This window comes from Macaca mulatta, chromosome 7 (genome assembly GCF_049350105.2).
Source record: "Macaca mulatta isolate MMU2019108-1 chromosome 7, T2T-MMU8v2.0, whole genome shotgun sequence".
Taxonomy (NCBI): Eukaryota; Metazoa; Chordata; class Mammalia; order Primates; family Cercopithecidae; genus Macaca; species Macaca mulatta.
In genome coordinates this window covers 2,060,282-2,083,305 of record NC_133412.1, presented here as the reverse complement: position 1 = coordinate 2,083,305, position 23,024 = coordinate 2,060,282, and the positions used below count along the sequence as shown (strand labels likewise).

General features: G+C 42.6%; 1 protein-coding gene and 1 pseudogene across 24 annotated transcripts in view; one reads left to right on the top strand and one right to left on the bottom strand.

Moving 5' to 3' along the window:
• Positions 1–23,024, bottom strand: part of OCA2 (OCA2 melanosomal transmembrane protein) — a 425,743-nt gene that overhangs the window by 212,691 nt on the left and 190,028 nt on the right. The gene's annotated exons all lie outside the window — the stretch shown is intronic.
• Positions 7,545–8,830, top strand: LOC721801 (large ribosomal subunit protein uL18 pseudogene; annotated as a pseudogene).

The window sequence follows — 23,024 nt, the reverse complement described above, 5'->3', positions numbered from 1 at the left end:
CAAAAACGTGCAGTCCTCATGAGCCAACATCCCATATTGCTTAGTCTCTATTCGCTCCTTTATTTGTTTGATGAGTACTGAGTGCTTACTATGTGGCAGCACTGTCAGGACCACTGAGGATTCCACAGTGACCAAGATAGACACACATTTGCTGATCTCCTAGAGCTTATATTCTGGTGAAGGGAGACAGAGGGAAAGTTTATATATTCATTTATCTGCCACACATATATATTAGAGCATTATTACAGCGTGTCATAGACAGAGAAAAGTTTATATATTCATTTATCTGCCACACATATATATTAGAGCATTATTACAGCGTGTCATAGACAGAGAAAAGTTTATATATTCATTTATCTGCCACACATATATATTAGAGCATTATTACAGCGTGTCATAGACAGAGAAAAGTTTATATATTCATTTATCTGCCACACATGTATATTAGAGCATTATTACAGTGTGTCATAGACAGAGAAAAGTTTATATATTCATTTATCTGCCACACATGTATATTAGAGCATTATTACAGCGTGTCATAGACAATACTCTGTTAGAAGGAAAGGAACACAGGAAAGTCGTCAGCAATGATGGAAGAACTCCTTCCGCAGGGCCAGGGAAGGCCGCCCTGAGGATGGACACTTGAGGAGACACTAGAGAGGTGAACCAGCCTCCAGCATGCTTGGGAAGAGCATCCCCGGTAGAGGCGACAAGTACGAATGTGCATTCACCTAGCAAGAAGGCCACTGTGTCTGGGGTCCAGCCCCTGTGGTAGGAAATTATGTGTAAGTGGCAGCTGCAGCCAGCTCATTTGTGGCTTTATGAGTCATGGTTGAGGCTCTAGATTTTATTCCAAGTGAAACAAGGACAACATGCTGTTATCAAAAGCACCAAAAGCCCTTTAGGTCTAACTTTTCAACATCACACGGAAAAAGAGAAAGCAGTGTCTCATTCAAGGTTCTCAGTCCAAAAGCCTGCTGAGAAGCCAATAAAGCTCCTTAATCTCTAGCAGAACCTGAAATGCATGGCAACTCTTGTTTTACTCCTATTTATAAAGGCAGGTTTAAATATGATTTTGCAAATTTTTAAGCCAACAATTAAGAGAACGCAACTATTATTTATAACTTCAAAACACTCAAAAAATAGATGCAAAGAAACTTTACCAATATACAACATCAGCACATGGGAAGAGGACGTATCAAGGAAATACAATATAGCGAATATAAGGCATAACAGCAAATATTTTAAAATTAGGTCCAATTCTATGTTCTCTACTAGAAACAAATTAAAAACAAAATGACAGAGATTAAAAATAAACAAACGGGCAATTCCAGGGAACTTCCAGTCCAGACAAAATGATAGAGACCCCAAACTCCCTGCTTACTCCTGCCAAGCACACCTATAAACCCTGGGAATAAAGCAAGAGGCAAGTAAAGGAGAATTCTGAAAGGTTGCAGTAAGAGGAGAGGAAACTGGTTTGGGACCTGATAATGGTTTGGCTCTGTGTCCCCACCCAAATCTCATCTGGTAGCTCCCATAATTCTCACCTGTTGTGGGAGATACCTGGTGGGAGATAATTGAATCATGGAGGGCTGCTCTTTCCCAGCTGTTCTCGTGATAGTGAGGAAGTCTCATGAAATCTGATGGTTTTAAAAATGGGAGTGTCCCTGCACAAGCGCTCTCTCTCTCTCTCTCTCTCTCTCTCTCTCTCTCTCTCTGCCTGCTGCCATCCATGTAAGATGTGATTTCCTCCTCCTTGCCTTCTGCCATGATCATGAGGCCTCCTCAGCCATGTTGAACTGTAAGTCCATTAAACCTCTTTCTTTTGTAAATTGCCCAGTCTGGTGTATGTCTTTATTAGCAACGTGCAAATGGACTAATACAGGAGCCCAGGAAAATGGGAACAGCACAGCTGTGCAGGGTGTATTTCGTCCCTCAAAATCAGCATTTCCAGACCAACTCCCAATATAGCAAGAGAAGACAGCCAGGTGGGCTTGTTCCTCCCTTGGATGAAAATACACCAGGGGAACATGCCCCCCGGCAAGTAAGATTAATAAAAGCCCTGCCAGCAAAGGTAACCACGGGAGGCACCCCATCCCCTACAAAGAGATACCTGGTGAGTGGACAGAACCTGAGAAGGGACCCCACTACACCTCACACCTGGGATCTCAAGCCAAGAGACACCCAGGTCAAGAGCCATGTGCTATGGTATCCTACTATAGCACATGGCTCATGGAATGTTCTGAGGTCCCCACAGGAAGGGGGATGCCATCTCAACAAACACTTAGCCATGGAAGTCTCTTCACTTCTGCAGACCTGAAACTCCTCTCCACAGGAAGAGACATCTGGGCAGCCCAGCCTGGGGAAATCCCTTCCAGCCCCCAAGGCAGCACCCAGCAGCACTGGAGAAACCAAACAGATCAAAGCAGCACTGCAAGATCTCTGAAAATTAAATCTTCATTTGAATGGCAGACTACGTAAATAGTCCATAACTTGTGTGCTAAACTTAAACATGTTGACTGCCTGCTGAAATAAAACAGTTATTTATGACTCAGAGTATCCTAAAATAATAGATAAAATACCCAGGATACAATCAAAAGTCACCTGTCATATCAGAAACCGAGAAAATCACAACTTGAATAAGAAAAGACAATCACCTGATGCCAACACTGAGATATATCAGATGTCGGATTATCTGAAAAGGATTTTAAAGCAGCCTTCACAAAAATGTCTCAACAATCAGCTACAACTTCTCTTGGAACAAGTGAAAAATAAGACTATGGGAAGAAACAAAAGATATACAAAAAAGAATCAAATGGAAATGATAGATCTAAAATATACAATAACAGAATTTGTTAAAGCCTCTTGATATGCACTCAATAGTAGAGACAATAAAGAAAAGAATCAGTGAATTTGAGGGTAAATCAATAGAATTTCACCCAATCTAAAGAGCAGAGAGAAAACATATTTTTGTAAAAGCACAGGGGGTGGAATGGAGGCTCAGGGAACTGTAGGACTATTTTAAAAATCTAATATTCATGTCACTAGAGTACTAGAAGGAGAAAAGAATTAGAATGAGGTTGCAAAAGTACTTTAAGGAATAAAGGCTGAAATTTTCCCAATTTGGCAAAAGACACAAACCTACAGATTCAAGAAGATGAACAAGCCCTAGGAACAGGATAACAGGATGAACCCAAAGAAATCCATACCAAAACAAATCATCAACTTTCAAAAACTAAAGACAAAAAAAAAAAAAAAAAAACATTAAAAGCAGCCAGAAAGTACTACGCATTACCTACAGGGAAACACAAATTCAAATGGCAACAAATTTCTTCTCTGATACCAGGAGAGATGGAAGGAAATGGTACAATGTTTTTCAAGTATTGAAGAAAAGCACTGTCAACCATACATTCTATATCCAGTGAAACTATCCTTGAGGAATAAAGAGGAAATAAATACACTCTCAGACAAAGAAAAAGTAAAAGAATTTTTTTACCAGCAGACCTACCCTTAAAGGTTGGCTAAAAGAAGTTATTCGAGGGCCGGGCGCGGTGGCTCAAGCCTGTAATCCCAGCACTTTGGGAGGCCGAGACAGGCGGATCACGAGGTCAGGAGATCGAGACCATCCTGGCTAATATGGTGAAACCCCATCTCTACTAAAACTACAAAAAACTAGCAGGGCGAGGTGGTGGGCGCCTGTAGTCCCAGCTACTCGGGAGGCTGAGGCAGAAGAATGGCGTAAACCCGGGAGGCGGAGCTTGCAGTGAGCTGAGATCCGGCCACTGCACTCCAGCCTGGGCGACAAAGCGAGACTCCGTCTCAAAAAAAAAAAAAAAAAAAAAGAAGTTATTCGAACATAAAGAAAATTATAAAAAACAAAATAGGCTGGGTGCGGTGGCTCACGACTGTAATCCCAGCATTTTGGGAGGCCAAGGCAGGCAGATCACGAGGTCAAGAGATCAAGACTACCCTGGGCAACATGGTGAAACCCTGTCTCTACTAAAAATAGAAAAATTAGCTGGGCATGGTGGCGCGCACCTGTAGTCCCAGCTACTTAGGAGGCTGAGGCAGGAGAATCACTTGAACCCGGGAGGCAGAGGTTGCAGTGAGCCAAGATTGTGCCACTGCACTCCAGCCTGGAGATGGAGTGAGACTCCACCTCAAAAAAAAAAAGAGAAAAAGAAAAAAGAAAGACAAATTTTGGAGCATCAGGAAGCGAAAGGAACAGAAAAAGCAGAAATGTGTACACACAATAGATTATTCCTTTCCCCATGAGTTTTATAGATCAATTTGATGATTTAAACAAAAATTATGTTGCCATCTAATACTCAAGAAAAGATAAAGAAATCTTAATGGAAGTGATATTTTCACACTTCATTCAAAGTGGTAATTCTAATAAGTCATGTATGTATACTGTAGTCCTCCAAGAAACCACTCCAAAACTACACAAAGAGAAACACTAAAAAATACTATCAGTGAATCAAAATATAATGTAAAAAATGTTCAAGTAACACACAGAAAGCCAAGACAAAAGAAACACAGTACGTACTGGAAACAGAAGAAACAAACAGAAAATAAATCAGTGATCCTTCAGTATCCATGGGGAACTGGTTCCAGGACCTCTGCGTGATGCCAAACTCCATAGATGTTCAGGTCCGTTATTTAAAGGGGCACAGTATTTGCATATAACATAGTATTTGCATATAATACAGTATTTGCATATAACACAGTATTTGCATATAACACAGTATTTGCATATAACATAGTATTTGCATATGGCATAGTATTTGCATATAACCTAGCATTTGCATATAACCTAGTATTTGCATATAACCTAGTATTTGCATATAACATAGTATTTGCATATAACATAGTATTTGCATATAACCTAAGCACATTCTTCTGTGCACTTTAAATCATCTCTAGATTACTTATAGTACCTAACACGATGCCTGTGCATCTCATCACTCGCATGGACTCAACAGAACAGTCAGCGCACAGAACATTCAAGTTTGGCTTTTTGCAACTTTGTGGGATTTTTTTTTTGATCTGTAGTTGGATGAACCCATGGATGCAAAATCTATGGATATGAAAGACCAACTGTAATTGAAATGGCATATTTAAGCAATAACATATCAATAATTACCTTAAATGTACGTTTTCTAAACATATCAATCAAAATACAGAGACTGGCAGAAAGGATTGAAAAAATAAGCCAACTATACGCTGGAAAAGGTACGTTACACACACAAAAAAAATTTAAGCAAGAGTGACTATATTAATATCAGCTAAGTAGACGTCAAAGTAAATTACTAGAGGGAAAGAAAATCATTAAATAATGATAAATAGGTCAATCCACCAGGAAGATACAAAATTCTAAATATGTATGCACCAAACAACAGAGCAGTAAAATACATGAAGCAAAAAACTGCTAGAGCTGAAAGAAAAAACAAATTCATGTTTATAATTGGGAACATAAATAACTCGCCCCCAGAAACTAATAGAAATGCTACATAGAAAATAATTGAAAATATGGAAGAACTAAACAACACTGAACCAAAGGGATTTAATTCACATATATAAAACACTTCACCCCAAAACAGGAGAATACAGTTTTTGCAAGTTCCCATGAAAGATTTACCAAGATATATCACATTCTGGATCATAAAACAAAATTCCACAAATGTAAAAAAACAAACTTATACAGAGTATGTTCTTCAACTATAACAGAATAAAGTTAGAAACAAAAAGACAATAGAAAAATCTTCAAATGCATGGAAATTAACCAACATACTTCTAAACAGTCTATGGGTCAATGAAGAGGTCTCAAAGTAAAATTTAAAATATATAGAACTGAATTTTAATGAAAATGCAACACATAAAAACATACAGGGTGCAACTGAAATACAACTGCAATAAAACTTTATAACACTAAATGTTAACACTGGAAAAGAAAAGAAATCTCAAATCAATAATCTAAGTTCCTACCTCAAAAACACTAGCCAAAAAAGAGTAAAATGCACCAAAAGAAAGCTCAAGGAAAGAAACAATAAAGATCATAGAAGAAATCTATAGTTAATATAGGACAATACCAATGAAAATCAAAGGAGAAAAGGCTGTTTCTTGGGTAAAATCAGTAAAACAGACAAACTTCTAAAAAGACTGACCAAAAATAAAAGGAGAGAGACACAAATCACCAATATCAGGAATGAAATAGGAAATTTTGCTACATATATTTCAGACATTAAAAAGATAATAAAGGAATATTATCAACAACTTTACAGTCACAAATTTGGCAACTAAAAAGAAACCAATTCCGCAAAAAACACAAAGTATGAAAACATAGATAAAATCTATAATCTGAATAGCCCTTTAGCCATGAAAGAAGTTGAATTATTAATTTGAAAGTTTCCTTTTAAAAAAAGATTCCAGACTCCTGGTTTCACTAGAAAATTCCACTGGGCCTTTGTCTCCCACTCCCGCCAGAGCTTGGGATTCATCGCCACTGTTCCGCGTCCGCCGTCTCCGGAGCCCCTGTGACGTTGTCACAGCCTCTGTTGCCCTGTGATCTGCAGGTCCTGGGACACGCATAGCTAAGATGCCAGGACATCCTGAAAGCTGGGAAATGAAACTGTTTACATTCAGGAATGTGGCCATAGAATTCTCTCTGGAGGAGTGGAAATACTGGGACCCTGCTTAGCAGGATTTGTATAAAGATGTGGTTTAAAAGAAGGACAGAAACCTGATCTCTGGGTCTTGCTGTCTCTAAGCTAAACCTGGTGACCTTTTTGAAGGAAAGAGCAGAGCCCTGGAATGTGGAGTGAGGAGACAGCAGCCACACAGCCAGGTGTGGTTGTATGTATCTGCTGAGCACCTTCGTGATTTGACTCTCCTGCCTCAGCCCAGTCCACCGATGAGATTGTGACATATCGTTTGACTCTGCACCTTGGAAATGTGACTCTCTTTTCCAGCCTTGGTGCTGCCCACAGGTGGCATTGTGATACGTGACTGGGCCTCACCCAAACATGTGTGATTGTGGCATACGCCTCTGTCCAGAACCTGAGGGACCTGACTTTTCTGCCTGGCCGCAGCCCAAAGGTCACGTGACACTTCCTCAGCCTGCACCCTACCACAAAAGGATTGTGACGCATCACTGCACTCAGCACCTAGATGACGTAACTCTCACCCTTTGCCTGGACCTTGCGTATTCAAGGTTGGATTGTGACATACACTTTAGCCCAGCTCAGTTGTGATGATGACACTCATGCCATAAACCAGCCAATAAGAGAGATGCTGGCACTTGTAGCTAGACTTGGAGAAAAGAATAAATTCCTGGGTCTTCTGTAGGTGATGTAACTCTCCTTGCTGGGTCCTGCCTGTGGGAAGCATTAGGACCTATCTGTGTATCCATCGCCCAGCTGTTGTGACCCTCCTTTTCTGACTGAAACCTGCCACAAAGGGTGATTGTGATATTCCACTGGACCCAGAACCTAGTCTCTGGTGTGTCTTTATTAGCAGTGTGAGAACAGACTAATACAGGAAATTGGTACCAGAAGAGTGGGGCATTGCTGAAAAGACAGCCGAAAATGTGGAAGCGACTTTGGAACCGGGTAACAGGCAGACGTCGGAACAGTTTGGAGGGCTCAGAATACAGAAGAAGGTGGGAAAGTGTGGGACTTCCTAGAGACTTAAAATGCTGATAGCGATGTGGACAATAAAGTCCAGGCTGAGGTGCTCTCAGATGGACATGAGGAACTTGCTGGGAACTGGAGCAAAGGGAACTCTTCTTATGTTTTAGCAGAGACTGGTGGCATTTTGCCCCTTCCGTAGAGATTTGCGGAACTTTGAACTTCAGAGAGATGACTTAGGGTATCTGGAGGAAGAAATTTCTAAGCAGGGCAGGTCTCTGCTGATCCATGGATGGGGGTCTCTGTTCCACAGGATGGGGTTCGTAAAGTTGTTAAGGATAAAGCCTACTTGAAGACAGATCAAGTGAAATGCAGAAGATGACAAGAAAGTAAAACTGAGTATTATGCTTGGAAATGCTTGGTGATAAAGGATAAAAATAAATACAACACAGCCAAATGCAGGATGACGGTTTGTGTAGCACACAGAGATATGCTTGTCAGGTTGCTTACGCCCATACAGAAGGGGATAGGATAGTACGCACAGCATATGCGTGGGAACTATGAAAATACGGTTGGAATGTTGGCCTGACCAATTATGCTGCAGTATATGGCACTGGCCTGCTGCTGGTCTGCAGGCTTCTCAATGGGTTTGGCATGGAAAAGATCTATGAAGGCCAAGTAGAGGTGACTGGCGATGAATACAATGTGGAAAGCATTGTTGGTCAGCCAAGTGTCTTTACCTGCTATTTGGATGCGGGCCTTGCCAGAACTACCAGTGGCCATAAAGTTCTTGGTGCCCTGAAGAGAGCTGTAGATAGAGGCTTGTCTATCCCTCACAGTACCAAACGATTCCCGGTTATGGTTCTGAAAGCAAGGAATTTAGTGTAGAAGTACACCAGAAGCACATCATGGGCCAGAATGTCGCAGATTACATGTGCTGCTTCATGGAGGAAGATGAAGATGCTTACAAGAAACAGTTCTTTCAATACAGGAAGAACAGTGTAACTACAGACATGATGGAGAAGATGTATAAGAAAGCTCATGTTGCTATAAGAGAGAATCCCGTCTAGGAGAAGAAGCCCCAGAAAAAAGTTAAGAGGAAGCAGAACTGTCCCAAAATGTCCCTTGCTCAAAAGAAAGACTGAGCAGTTCAAAAGAACGCAAGTTTCCTCAGAGCTCAGAAGTTGGCTTCTGAGAGCTAAACCAAACAATTTTCCATGAGGATTTTTCAGATGAATACAATACACCATTGACAGCAAAAAAAAAAAAAAAAAAAAAAAACCCTGAAATTTATAAGTAGCAAAGCATTCAAGAGGTGACTTGGGTTGTTAATGGTATTCAGTTTTAAAAAGAAAACAGAGCATAAAAGTTTAGAACATTTGCAGCCTGACAATGCGATAGAATAGAAAATCTCATTTTTTGAGGAGAAATTTAAGCCAGCTGCAGAAATTTGCATAAGCAATGAGGAGCCGAATGTTAATTCCCAAGACAATGGGGAAAATGTCTCCAGGGCATGTCAGAAATCTTCTTGGCAGCGCGTCCCATCACAGGCCCTGAGGCCTAAAAGGAAAATATAGTTCCTGGGTGGGGCCCAGCGCCTCCCTGCTCTGTGCAGCCTAGGGACTTGGTGCCCTGCATTCCAGCCACTCCAGTCATGACTAAAAGGAGCCAAGGTAAAGCTTGGGCTGTTGCTTCAGAGGGTGGAAGCCCCAAGCCTTGGCAGCTTCCACGTGCTGTTGAGCCTGCGGGTGCACAGAAGTCAAGAATTGAGGTTTGGAACCCTCCACCTAGATTTGAGAGAATGTATGGGAACACCTGGATGTCCAGGAGGCGTTTCCTGCGGGGGCGGGGCCCTGATGAAGAGCCTCTGCTAGGGCAGCGCAGCAGAAAAATGTGGGGTCAGAGCCCCCACACAGAGGAGTCCCTACTGGGGAATCGCCTAGTGGAGTTGTGAGAAGCTCCCAGATCCCAGAATGGTGGATCCACTGACAGCTTGCATTGCGCACCTGGAAAAGCCGCAGACACTCAACACTCAACCAGCCCATGAAGGCAGCAGGGAGGGAGGCTGTACCCTGCAGAGCCACAGGGACGGAGCTCCCCAAGACCATGGCAACCCACCTCTTGCATCAGCGTGACCCAGATGTGGGACACGGTGTCAAAGGAGGTCATTTTGGAGCTTTAAGATTTGACTGCCCTGCTGGGTTCTGGACTTGCATGGGGCCTGTAGCCCCTTTGTTTTGGCCAACTTCTCCCATTTGGAATGGCTGTATTTACCCAATGCTTGTATCCCCATTATATCTAGGAAGTAACTAACTTGCTTTTGATTTTACCGGCTCATAGGCGGAAGGGACTTGCCTTGTCTCAGATGAGACATTGGACTGTGTACTTTTGAGTTAATGCTGAAATGATTTAAGACTTTGGGGGACTGTGGGGAAGGCATAATTGGTTTTGCTATGTACAGACATTAGATCTGGGAGGGGCCGGGGTGAAATGATATGGTTTGGCTGTGTCCCCACCCAAATCTCATCTTGATTTGTAACTCCCACAATTCCCACAAGTCACTGGAGGAACATGGTGGGACGTGATTAAATTATGGGGATGGGACTTTCCTGCACTGTTCTCGTGATAGTCAATGAATTTCAGAATATCTGATGGTTGTAAAAACAGGAGTTTTCCTGCACAAGCTCTCTTTGCCTGCCGCTATCCATGTAAAATGTGACTTGCTTCTCCTTGTCTTTTGCCATGATTGTGAGGCGTCCCCAGACACATGGAACTGTAAGTCCATTAAATCTCTTTTTCTTCCCTGTCTTGGGTATGTCTTTATCAGCAGCGTGAGAACAGACTAATAAAGCCAGCAACTGAATAAAAGGTTGAATTATGGATCATATGGTAGGTAAAATAAATAAATGTGTGCAAAAAATACTTGGGCTTTATTTGGGCCACATTCTTTAAATTGTGTGACTTCCAATGTTTTCACCTGAAGGGATATTTATGAACAGAAGGGTTGTTATTATTATTTGTATTTTTTTTACCTTGCTAAAAAATACATATTCATCTCTTAATAAAATTATCCCAGCAAACCTTAACAAAAAAATTCTCCTGAATATGTAAAGAACTCGCATCAATTCTATATAATCTTTTCCAGAAAATAAAACAGGAAGGAACACTCGCCAACTTATTTTATGAAGCCAAAATCAGATAAAGCTAGCACAAAGAAAACTACAGATCAATGTATCTCATGAACTTAGACACAAAAATCCCCAATAAAATGTTAGCAAACTGAATCCATGAATATGTGAAAATAATCATATACCATGACCAAGGGGGATTGATTTCCGGTGTGCATGGTTGGCTCAATATTTGAAAATTAATCAATGCAATCTACCATATCAAAAGGCTAAAGAAGAAAAATCATATTATTTTCTTCTGAAGTCTCCAGAAGTAACACAGCCCTCTCTACTAGATTGAGTTTAGATTTCTGGTCTCCAAAACTGTAAGAGAATAAAGTTGGGTTAAGCCACTCAATTCCTGTTAATTTATGCAGCAAGAGAAGATGAACACACACGATAATAGGGACTTGCTGATGTGATTAAGTTGAGGAAATTATCCTAACCAATAGAGGTGGGCACAATCCAATCACAAGGGCTCTTGTGATTATGTTAGAAATTTATGATTAGGTTAGAAATCTTATGATTAGGTTAGACATGTTAGAACCATTTTACAAATAAGGATTTCCCTTTCTTTCTTGTAAAGCTTCATCCAGCCCCATCATTCACTGACGTACAGAATTCCTTTTCCAGTCCTGGGTTTCTCACTCAGTTCCTTTGACAGGGAGCTTATTCTACAGCGAAGGCAGTGCGTCACGCCAGAATCGCTGGCGGCACCATGTGCTCCATTACCCAGAAGCAGCTGACTTGACAGAACAGTGGCCTGCTAAAGCTTCAGAGGTACTATTTGCTGCAATCCCAAAGTCTGCAACATTGGCGTGCCACCCTACGGCATGCAGTACGTGCTTAAACAAATTACCAATGAATGTCACGATCTCCGTCACAGGGAACCATAGTGTGGGAAACAAAGGGGAGAGATAGGGGCACTCCCTCCGTTATTACTACACTCAGTGACCCACTTCAGGAATTTTTGCCCCCTGTCTTAATAATCTTGAGCTCAGTGGATTTGCAGGTCCTAATACCCAAGGAAACATAACTAACCAAGGTACCATTACCTTTATTACCTGAGGCAGGATAGGCAGTCAAGGCAGCGACCATGTTCTCAGGATGAGGCAACCATGGTGACCGTGCCGTCAACACAATAAGCCTCAGCATTTACACTGTCATTGAGCTACTGAAGCAAAGCTATCTCCAGTAGGGACTTTGCCCTCTAGAGAGCATGTGCACTTCGACCTTACCCGTCCTCATTAGAATAGCAAAAAACACACCCCTGGGTGGAGATTTAAGATGCTAATGAGACGTACGGTATACGAACATGCATGTACAGCAACTGTGCATGTGCATCCAGAGGACCACCCAGAACGTTCTTACCAGCAACACCTCTCCCACCTCCTTACAAAAAATCAGGTAAGACTCCCACCGTGGGAGCCTCCCTAGCACCGGTCTTTGCTGTCTCATCCTTATGAGCAGCCCATCCTGAATTTCTCTCTCTCCCAGGGTGTCCTGCCTATTCTGCACCTAACTTTCAAAGTCTTCTTTTTCTTTTGCAATACTCCATGCTGCACTTCTTTTGCTATGTGTCTCTTGTTTAAATTCTCTTAAACCAAGAAGACAAGAACCAAGGTATCACATCAGGTGTCAGCATTTCATTGGAAGCTGAGAGTCCTCCCTGGCCATGTGAAGCTCCACACGCCTTGTGACCATCAAGCAGACAAGGAGAGTCCCCCTACTGTCCAAGATGACTGATCTCAATTCTCAGAGGGAACTGGGTTGCTGCTTCCTCACGCTGGCAAGAACTGTCCGGGAGCTGGGCATTCACAGGCGTGCCTCCTTGCATTCCAGTTGCATTCCAGTAGTCCCAGTTCATATACACCTTGGCACTCCAGTACAGACACAACACCAAGGTCTCGGGTCCTATGAGAATGATGGTGTGGGTCACCCCAACAGCAGATAAAAACCACATATCTGAAGTTGTGGCAGAGGTCAGGGGAATGTGGCATTAGAGAAGTGAGTTAACTAACAATTCGGACTTCAGAATCAGCTCTGGAAGCTGGGGCTACAGCAGGTCTGTTTTACGGTATTTTGTTGCTTCTCTTCCCCCACTTATTCTCCATTGTCATATATGAAGAGCATTGGGATAGCTAACATTTTAAGTTTCAGGTGTTACTGAACCAACATCACCCCATATCACAGAGTAGCTAATGGGATACTGTGCAGCTCTTGTTTTGGGAACAAGTGATTTTCTCTTGGACTGGACAAAAGATGTTTTTAAAATCCTAACAGGCACAAGTGGAGGATTGTCTGGGGCTATCCCTCATGGCCCTTTAGTCCTACCCCTGGCCTTCTCCCCAGCCTTCTCCTCAGCCCTGCTGCTGGCAGCAATCCCGTCTTCTGGAATCCAGGTAAGTCTGGCCAATGGGAGACATTGGCAGGATTCGATGGGTGGGAGGAACAAGGTCACTGAATCTCCTGGCTCCTCTGGCCAGGCCACAGGTGATGAGGGCAGCCCCTCCTACAATCCACGGCTGGACAGCCCTTGCTGGACTGCAGCTCCCATCTCCCCTTCACCCCTTAGACCCACGAGGTCACCTCCTATCTTCTTCAGAGTTCAGCACACCCATTCTTTCCGCAAACCTGACCTTTGAGCACATAATCTCTTTCCTTCCTGAGAAAGACCCTACCTAGCAAGAAGGGTGAAAAATAGTCATCACCCAATGCTCAAAGATGTTCTTTACATGGCTGTTTCAGGAGGAAAAACATAGACAGTAGCCTAAATGTCAACAAAAGGGGAAAAGGTGATGATAGCCTATTCACATACAATGTAACATTGCACAGGTTTCTTAATGATGATATGGAAATACATGCACATGTAAGTCCCCGGACGTAAGCCCTTGAGGGGTAGCAGGTCACAACTGTTCAACCCAATAGGGCCCTGCTCACCTGGAGTATCCAGGGCAGCCGTGTGAGGCTGGGGACACAAGGCTTCAGTGGGTTGTGCCCAAGGAGCCAGGGGTTTCTGAGGACTGGGGTTGCCCACCCAGAGCCACTGTGACCAGAGGGGTCCTGGGGGTGGCGGGACGCCACTCAACTCATCTGACCTCTGAAATGTGCTCATAAAATGAAAGAATTTGATTAAATAACCTCTAGTGTTCCCTCTGATGGCAATTCCACGATCACGCGGTTTCCGGGCTGCAGTCCTGAACCACAGTGTGGAAAGCATGAGAAACCCCACGGATTCCTTCCAGGCACAGAATATCCGCAAATTTTGAAGTCATGAAAAAAAATGTTTTGTTTTGTTTTTCTATTTTTAACAAAGAGGGACTTCTGGGGAAAATTTAAATACATAAAATGCTTTCTTTTTATGAAGCTTAGATGATTTCCTAACTTTAGGAACATTAAGATGTATCAATGATTTGATTTACTCAACAAATTATTATGCTTGGAACATTACATTTAAGTGGAACTTATTTATACCATAATTATAGACTGACTAAATTTATTTGTGAGTGCTTTTCCTTTTTCTAAATTAAAGTATAAATTGGTAGATTTGAAGAAATCCAGTTCTTGGGTTGTTTCAGTTAATTTAAAAAGAAAGAAAAGACATAGTCAAACCTATGGTAAATCTTGCACTCCTACACGTTTCCGAGCACGCACTGAGTCCCAGGTTCCCAGGGCACGCAGGGGCCTCTCCTGGCGGTGACTGTCCATCTCTGGCGAGTCCCACCTCAGGCAAACAGCTAGTGTGAAGTGCCACCAGGGAAACAGGGACTTTGGAGATTTAGGAAAGGCTTTGGGGACTCTTCCTCTGCAGCGTGGGGGCGGGGAGGCCACAGGGAGATGCACCACAAGCTGAAACACTCGGTGCAGTGGACCTGGCCTTTGGGGAGGCGGACAGGCGCAGAGCGACAGAGTCAGAGTGTTCTAGGCACAGTGCGCTCCTCCAAGTCACGCTGACGCACACACGCGTCCCTCGCTGGCACCTGAGCACGTGGGCGCTGGCTGGGCGGCCTGCAGAGCTCACATCCTCCACCCCGACCTCTATCCCCTCGGGAGCACCCACAGGGCACCCCGGTCAGGGAGGCCATGAGGGGCAGTCACCCCGAAAGGAAGGAGCCGAAGGGGAAGGAGAGGAGCCCTCTGCGCCCCTGAGAGAAGCCCTGAGAGCTGCGGGGTCCCAGCGCTCTTGTGCCCCCTCTCCCCTGGGCTGCTGTGAACCTGGAGACGGCTGCAGTAACTCCACCTTTGTGTCGCCAGCGCCAGCGCCGTGAACCTTCAAAGCAGGCTTTCGCGTAATTCCCAACCGTCTGTCCTCACCCTGTTTCTCAAACAGCTGTTACGTTGTGCTCTGAAACCCCAAGCCCGCCACCACGGTGCCTCCGGGGGCCCACAGCTGCCCTCCTCTCCTGGCACTGCCAGCCACCCCTCCTGCTCCAGGACGCCTGTGCAGGCGGCCCCAGCTCAGAAAGTGTGGCTTGAGAGATGGAAGTGAAGACTGAAGCAACTTCCAACTCCCACCCACTCTCTAGGAGGCACTTTCTTTTTGCTTTGTTTTGTTTTTTTGCTTTTTTGAGACGGAGTCTTGCTCTCTTGCCCCGGAGGTACTTTCTATTACTGAGAAGAGAACACTGGAAAGTCCCGGGTTTCCCGCAGGAGCTTGGAACTCCCCTCCCCCCTGCTTCCCACCCTCCATCCCCCAGGAGCGGGTCCCTGCGGCCTAGCGGGAGTGGAGAGCGAGGCTTAGGTCCTTAGCGACGGCTCCAAGGCCTGGGAACCCCAGGTCCTGGCTTGTAAACTCTGGACAAACTGCACTCGCATTACCCTGGCTCACTCTCTTGTGCTCAGGAATTAATTTTTAATATCTGCATAGCATTTCTTACCTGTAAGAATATGTCTTCTTGTTCGAAAAGAATTTTTACATGAATATTTCATGTGATAGTATTGTATAGTATGGTAAGTCACTTTTCTTTTTTTTCTCATTAGAATAACCTGTAGCATAGAAACTCTTCCATATGTAAGACGTTGGTCTTAGCTTTTGATGAGGGGATTTTAAAAAATAATGCCGTGTGCTGGCTGTTTGTCAAGAAAACATTACATTTAACGTGATGCCTGCAGATAAGTTTAAACTCCCTCCTTTCCCTTTATTCAGCTTCCCTGTGAATCCAAGTCATAGCTCCGGTTCTCATTTCCTTTCGCCCCCGAACCTTTGTGGAGACACAATACTGCCGCAGTAGCAACAAGGGATGCCAGCGCACAGTGCTCTGTTCAGCTCCCTCACCCGCTCCAAAATCCACCCGACCCAGCGCCAGGACAACCGGCACAGGGCCCACTGCTGCAGATTCAGGTGGATCAGGGAGAAGTGAGCAGTGCTGTTGGCTGGGAGCGCTGGGGGACAGAGAGAACCCCCACCACGCTGGGGCCTAAGAGAACCAGAAGAGATGCTCAGATGAGTTTTGGAGGATGGAGGAACTGCACACTGCAGTATGGGGTGTATCCTCGGCCCAGAAACAGGGCAATTTCAGGGAATTATACTAGGGAGGTGCGGGGGTGGCTGAGAATGGCAGCCCCAGAGAAGAAGGTGGAGCTTAGTCCTGGCTGGGCCAGCGCCGTGGGTGGACTGGAGACGCGGGCTGACACATGGAGCAGCCGCTCAGCCCTCACTGATCATCAGGCTTGGGTAACCGTACAGAGTTCCTTCTACTGCCAGCAGCCTGTCCTCCCCAACTCCTGGGGTACTCCAGCACAAACTGGGAACCACCAAGTCGCAAACTAACGAGGACGAGGCCAAGAACCCCCGGCAACAACTCCTCATCTTCCCAGCCTCCCCCCTCCTGGAGCCTGCCTGGGTAGGACTCTGACATCTCCATGAGCCAGGCCTGTGGCCACCACAGCACAGTTTGGTAACATACAGTGGTTTCGTTTTAGAAACTGGCAACACGGGGCTGGGCGCGGTGGCTCACGCCTGTAATCCCAGCTCTTTGGGAGGCTAAGGTGGGCAGATCACCTGGGGTCAGGAGTTCGAGACCAGACTGGCCAACATGGCAAAACCCCGTCTCTACCAAAAATACAAAAACTAGCTTGGCGTGGAGGTGGGCGCCTGTAATCCCAACTACTCAGGAGGCTAAGGCAGGAGAATTGCTTGAACCCGGGAGGCAGAGGTTGCAGTGAACCGAGATCACATCACTGCACTCCAGCCTGGGCAACAGAGTGAGACTCAGTCTCAAAAATAAAAAAAAAATTAAAAATTTAAAAAATTTTTTAAAAGTTAAAAAAAAAAAAAATATATATATATATATATATATGGCCAGGCATGGTGGTGCATGCCTGTAATCCCAGCTGCTTGAAAGGCTAAGGCATGAGACTCGACTGAACCCTGAGACGCAAAGGTTGCAATGACACAAGATTGCACCAATGCACTCCAGCCTAGGTGACAGCAAGACTCCATCTCAAAAAATAAAAATAAAAAATTGGCAACATGGATCCTGAGGACAATGGCAGTGGTATAACTGCTTCTATCCCAAAATGTCCTCCCAAAAGACAGAAAAAACAAGAAAGGAAAGTAAAATCTACACAAAGCCATACCTGCCACATAATGTGAAGGTAAAGAACCCCAAAAGTGTAAAATATCTGAACTGAAAAGTGAAAATACCACCAAACCCCCAGCCTGCTCTCTCTCTCACTGCTGTCCCAGCCACAAAGCTTTCCAGCAAATGGACAGAAAGCCCAAAGGGAAGACGGAGGGGTGCTGAGGTAATCAGAAGGTCCACCAGAAGGGGCCGGAGGAACTGGGCCCAGGGAGGTGCTGTGAGAGAAGCAGGAGCACTGAGAGGGCCCATCTGGGGGCATGCAGCCTTGGGGAGGAAAGAGCCAAGAGGAAGGGAAAGCTCCTTTGGGCAACCAAGTGGTCAAGTGGAAAAGCAAAGTAGGTAAAAGCGGGGTTCTGCAAAGGTGGAGTCGGAGGACTGTGCTCTGCCCACAGAAGAGCACCGGGAATCCTACAAAACACAAGCAAGCCCAACGGCATTAAATGAACAAGAGAAAAATGAAGTCACACCTACAGAGCCAGTGTAAACGCTATCAGGAGCAAAGATTTCACACATATCAGCCAAGGAAAATCTCTGAAAATCACCGTGAAGCATGTAAAAGAGAACCACAAGCCCACGCTTCAAAATGAATTCACCACGCTCAAGCCTCAAGGAAGCATTAAAAATACAAACCCACCTTAAATCAGAGATTTGAAAACAGAAAACAGAAATGGGTGAATAACAGGGAGAAATAAAAAGTGGACTGAACTCAAGGATGACGTAACCAAGTTTCCTCAGAAATAAGGGGCTGTTTAACGGGTACAAAAAGTAGGGTTAGTTAGAAGTAGTAAGTTCTAGTGTTTGATAGCACTATAGGGCGACCATAATTAACAATAACTTATTGTATATTTTTAAATACTTGCAAGAAAGGACTTGTAATGCTCCCAAAACAAGTAACAACAAATGTTTCCGGTTATGGATATCCTAATTACCCTGATTTCATCATTACACATTGTATTATTGTATCAAAACATCCCAAGTCCCCCATAAATATGCAACAACTATTATGTACTCAGAGAAATCACTTTACAAAAGAAACGAGAAATAAATTAAAAGATGCCCAAAAGACAATAGACAAAAATGAAAATATCACAAGGGTCACTAAATAAAGATATCGAAGCAAGTGAGAGAATAAAAATGAATAAGCAAACAGATAAATTAAAAGGGCAGAGATAGTAGTGGAAATGGAACCCAGGCAATGAAAGAATAACATTTGTTTATTGGATTCCCTAAGGGAAAAAAAAAACAGAATAGTAGAGTGAAGCTAATATTTAAAACTAAAATCTCTGTTACATGTTCTAGTAAAACTATAAGATTTGAAGGAAGAAGATAAAAATCATCAAGGCCACAGGCAAAACAATCAGACTGACATCAGGTCTTCCAAAATCAACATATAAACAAAATGACAACGGAGCAGGATTTTAAAAAATAAGTCAGTCAAAAAAAAAAAAAAAAAAAAGGTAACAAAGGATTCCAATCCAGCCAACTTACAAAGAACAGTTTATTTGGCTCATGGTTCTGCAGCCTCTGAAAGTAGAGGCCGACTCCAGCATCCACTCAGCTTCTGGTGAGGGCCTCAGGCTGCTCCCATTTGTTGGGGAAGGCAAAGGGGACCCAGGGCGTGCTGAGATCACGCGGCAAAAGAGGAAGCAAGAGAGTGGAAGGCGCCAGGTCTTTTAACAACCAGCTCTTACAGGGACTAACAGAGTGAGAACTCATTACCACAAAGATGGCACCATGCCATTCCGAAGGGGTCCCCCACCACGACCCAGGCACCTCCCACCAGGCCCCACCTCCAACCCTGGGATCAAATTTCCACATAAGGTTTGAAGGGGACAAATATCAAAGCCATAGCAACCAGTAACTTCCGTAAAGCAGAAATATTCTGAAATACAAAAACCTCTTTGCTGCCAATGCAACCAAGCCAGAAAATCACTAAGAAACAAAAAACAGAAAGGTCCTTCTACCAGGAAAGTTAAAAATGTTCTATTGAAACAATTCTTGTAAGAAATAGAAACAGAAATTACAATTTTTAAAAAATGATGAAAACACTACATATCAAAATTTAAGGGATACATTTAAAGCAGTAATCAGAGGAAAATCATTGCATTAAACACATTTAATAACAACACTGAAGATTAAATTTCCAATTCTAAAAACTAGAAAAAAATAAAGTCCACCAAATAAAGCAGGGAAATAATGAAGTTAAAGCAGAAATTAATGACATAGAGAATATAAAAACAGTATATTAATTAACAAACCAACTCCTGGTTGTTGTTTTGAAAAAAATTAACAAGATGGACAAACCACAATCTAACTTGATTAAGAGGAAAAGGGAGAGAAAGCACAAATATTCAAAGTAAGAAAGAACAACACGGAAATAACCATTGAAAGAGAAGTAAAATTTAAATCATACATGACTAATTTGGAAGCTTCTGTGAAAATAAATGTTAAACCCTAGGTGAAGTGGACAGTTCCCTAGAGAAATACAGATTGCCAATACTGACCCCATCTGATTTAGAAAGCTTAAACAGACCTATTTCCAAAGAAATAAAAAGTTATTGAAGAAATAACTAGCCCACTCCCAAAAAAGAACCAGGGCAAGATAGTCTCACAGGGGAATTGTACCAACGCCTCAAAAATCAGATAGTCACAATGATCTATACATTATTTCAGATTACTGAAAAGAAGGTAAATTTTCCTAACTCCTTTTATGAAGCAAGTGTGACAATGATACCTAAACCAGGTAAAGACTAGTTTTAAAAAAAAAAAAAAGAGTACTACAGAAAAGTATTACTCATGAATATAATGAATTACTAATAAATATCAATGCCAAATAGAAAATGAAATATTAGCAAAAAGACCACATTAAGAAAATAATAAACCATTGAAAAGAAAATTCATTCCAGAATTCAAGGTTGGTTCAATATTAGGAAATTCATTAGTACTGTACACTCTATTAATAGATCTAAGAGAAAAATAATATGATGATCTCCATAAATACTGGGGGAAAAAATCTTTGTCAAATTTCAACACCCATTCATGCTTAAAACACTCAAGAAAGTAGGAATTGGTGGATACTTTGTTAATGTGATAAAAAGTTTTATGTTAGGTATATACACCTAATCCTAAAGCCAGTATCATATTGAATAGGGAAATACTAAAGGCGTTTCCACTATCATCAGTGTGTCAGAGTCTCCAAGACCATCCTGACACTTGGAGATGTTCTAGAGGAATTCTGCGCATCAGCATGCAGTTGCACACCTGACACTACCATTCATTACGGCCGTGAAGGACACACAGCCAGATCATAAGGGGCAAAGACAAAGGTAGAGTCCGCATGAGTACGGATCCATGTGAGGCTTCCTTCTTGCTCTTCCTCCCACGGGAGGCTCACAGAGTGCATGATCTTTCCCCAGCAATGAAAACGTAGCAACATGTGTGTGATGTTCCTGTCCAGAGAAGCCCATTAGAGACTCAGGTTTTTACTGGGGTCTGATCACATACACACCCTCTGCCTAACATACACTGAAACTCCAGACTCCCAGAAAGAAAACGGGTGTTTCTGATCACATACACACCCTCTGCCTAACATATACCGAAATTCCAGACTCCCAGAAAGAAAACGGGTGTTTAGCATAAATCAAATTGTTTGTATAAGCAGTACAGTAAACTGTCCTTATCAGTTAGATAATGGTGGGAATGCTTCTGAAATTTGAGTTCCCAGATGCCAGCCAAGGACTAACCTGGCAAGCAGACCTTTCTAAGGATGGCAGTCATAGGCCTGCTGTGTTTACCCTTTATTTCTGCTACTATTTAATATTAAACGGGGCTATCAACTAAGGATAAATTAACCTACGAAAACCAATGGCCTCTGTATACACACAAAAATAAACAGCAGATAACTTACCAGCAAAGAAAACCACATGCATAATATCAGCAAAGATTACATCTTTTATAATACATTTAACAAAAAATGTGCGAAATTTATACAACGCAATTTTAAAACATTCCTGAAAGACACCGAAGTAGACTTTATCAAATACAAAGACACATCCTGTTCTCAGATTAAATTAATTAACAGTATATAGATGACAGCTATTCCCACATTTATGTATGAATTCAATGCCATCTTGATCAAAAATGTCAGGAAGCTATTTCATAACTGAGTTAGACAAGTTGATACTAATGTTCATAAGAAAAAAGAAATAGTAAGAATATCCCAAAAAGCACTGAAAAAGAAAAACTAAAAAGGGGACACAACTAGCCCTACCAAACACTAAAACACATTATAAAGCCTCAAACAATTTGATGCTGGTCTGTTAACAGACAAATAGACATACAATATAATAGAAGTTCAGAAATAGGACCAAGGACATGTGAAAAGTTAATACAGGATAAAATTGACATCTCAAATCACTGGAGTACAAGTGTCCTGTTTAATAAATGGTGCTGGGACAAGCAGGTAGTCATTTGGAAACATAAAATAAAATTAGATTCCACATTTCACACTATATGCAAGAAAAATGCAAATGTATTAGAGATTTAAATGTAAAATAAGATAGCATGTAAGTAATGGGTGATTTTCTATTTAGCCTTTCTATATAAAACTGAAAATCCAGAGACATAACTAGTAAATTTGTCTACATAAAAGTGTTTTAAAATTACACGACCAAAATAAACAAACATATACTATAAAAAGTCACAAAACAACTAACTAGGAGTAAAAAATTACAGTCCATACCACAAAGAGCTAATATCCCTAATAAATGAAGAACCCTTGAACACTGTGAAACAAAGATGCAATCGAAAAACAGGAAATTGACATGAATGCACGATTAACCAAAAAGGATTCAAAATTGACCTTCAAACCTGAAAAAATGTTCAAATTCACTTATCATTAAGGAAATGCAACTGAAAACAGCACTGAGATACTATTTTCATAAAACTGACAAAATGAAAATTTATGATGTCACATTCTGTTAGGCAGACTAGGAAAATGGCCATGCTCACGTAACGCCAGTGGGAGTGTAACCCAGCACAACTCCTGCAGAGGGAAATCTGGCAATAAAGAATAAAACATGCACTTCCCTTTGACTCTGTGATCTGACTTCTAGAAATATACCCTGAAGGTACACCTCCAATAATACAAAAACATTCACTGTTGTGTTGTTTGTAATTACAAAAGACTGGAGACAACCTAAATGCCTCTATGTAGAAGGAACGTTGAATAAACTACGGCACAGTCACAAAATGGGGTACTATATAGTTATAAAAAAGAATCGGGGAGGCCAGGCACGGTGGCTCATGCCTGTAATCCCAGCACTTTGGGAGGCCGAGGCGGGCGGATCATGAGGTAAGGAGATCAAGACCATCCTGGCAAACACAGTGAAACCCCGTCTCTACTAAAAATACCAAAAAATTAGCTGGGCGTGGTGGCGGGCGCCTGTAGTCCCAGCTACTTGGGAGGCTGAGGCAGGAGAATGGCGTGAACCCGGGAGGCGGAGGTTCAGTGAGCCAAGATGGCACCACTGCACTCCAGCCTGGGCAACAAAGTGAGATTCCGTCTCAAAGAAAAAAAAAAAGAGGAGATAGCATTGAAACTATGGGCAAGTAAAAAGCCAAAAATGATACATAAATATAATATA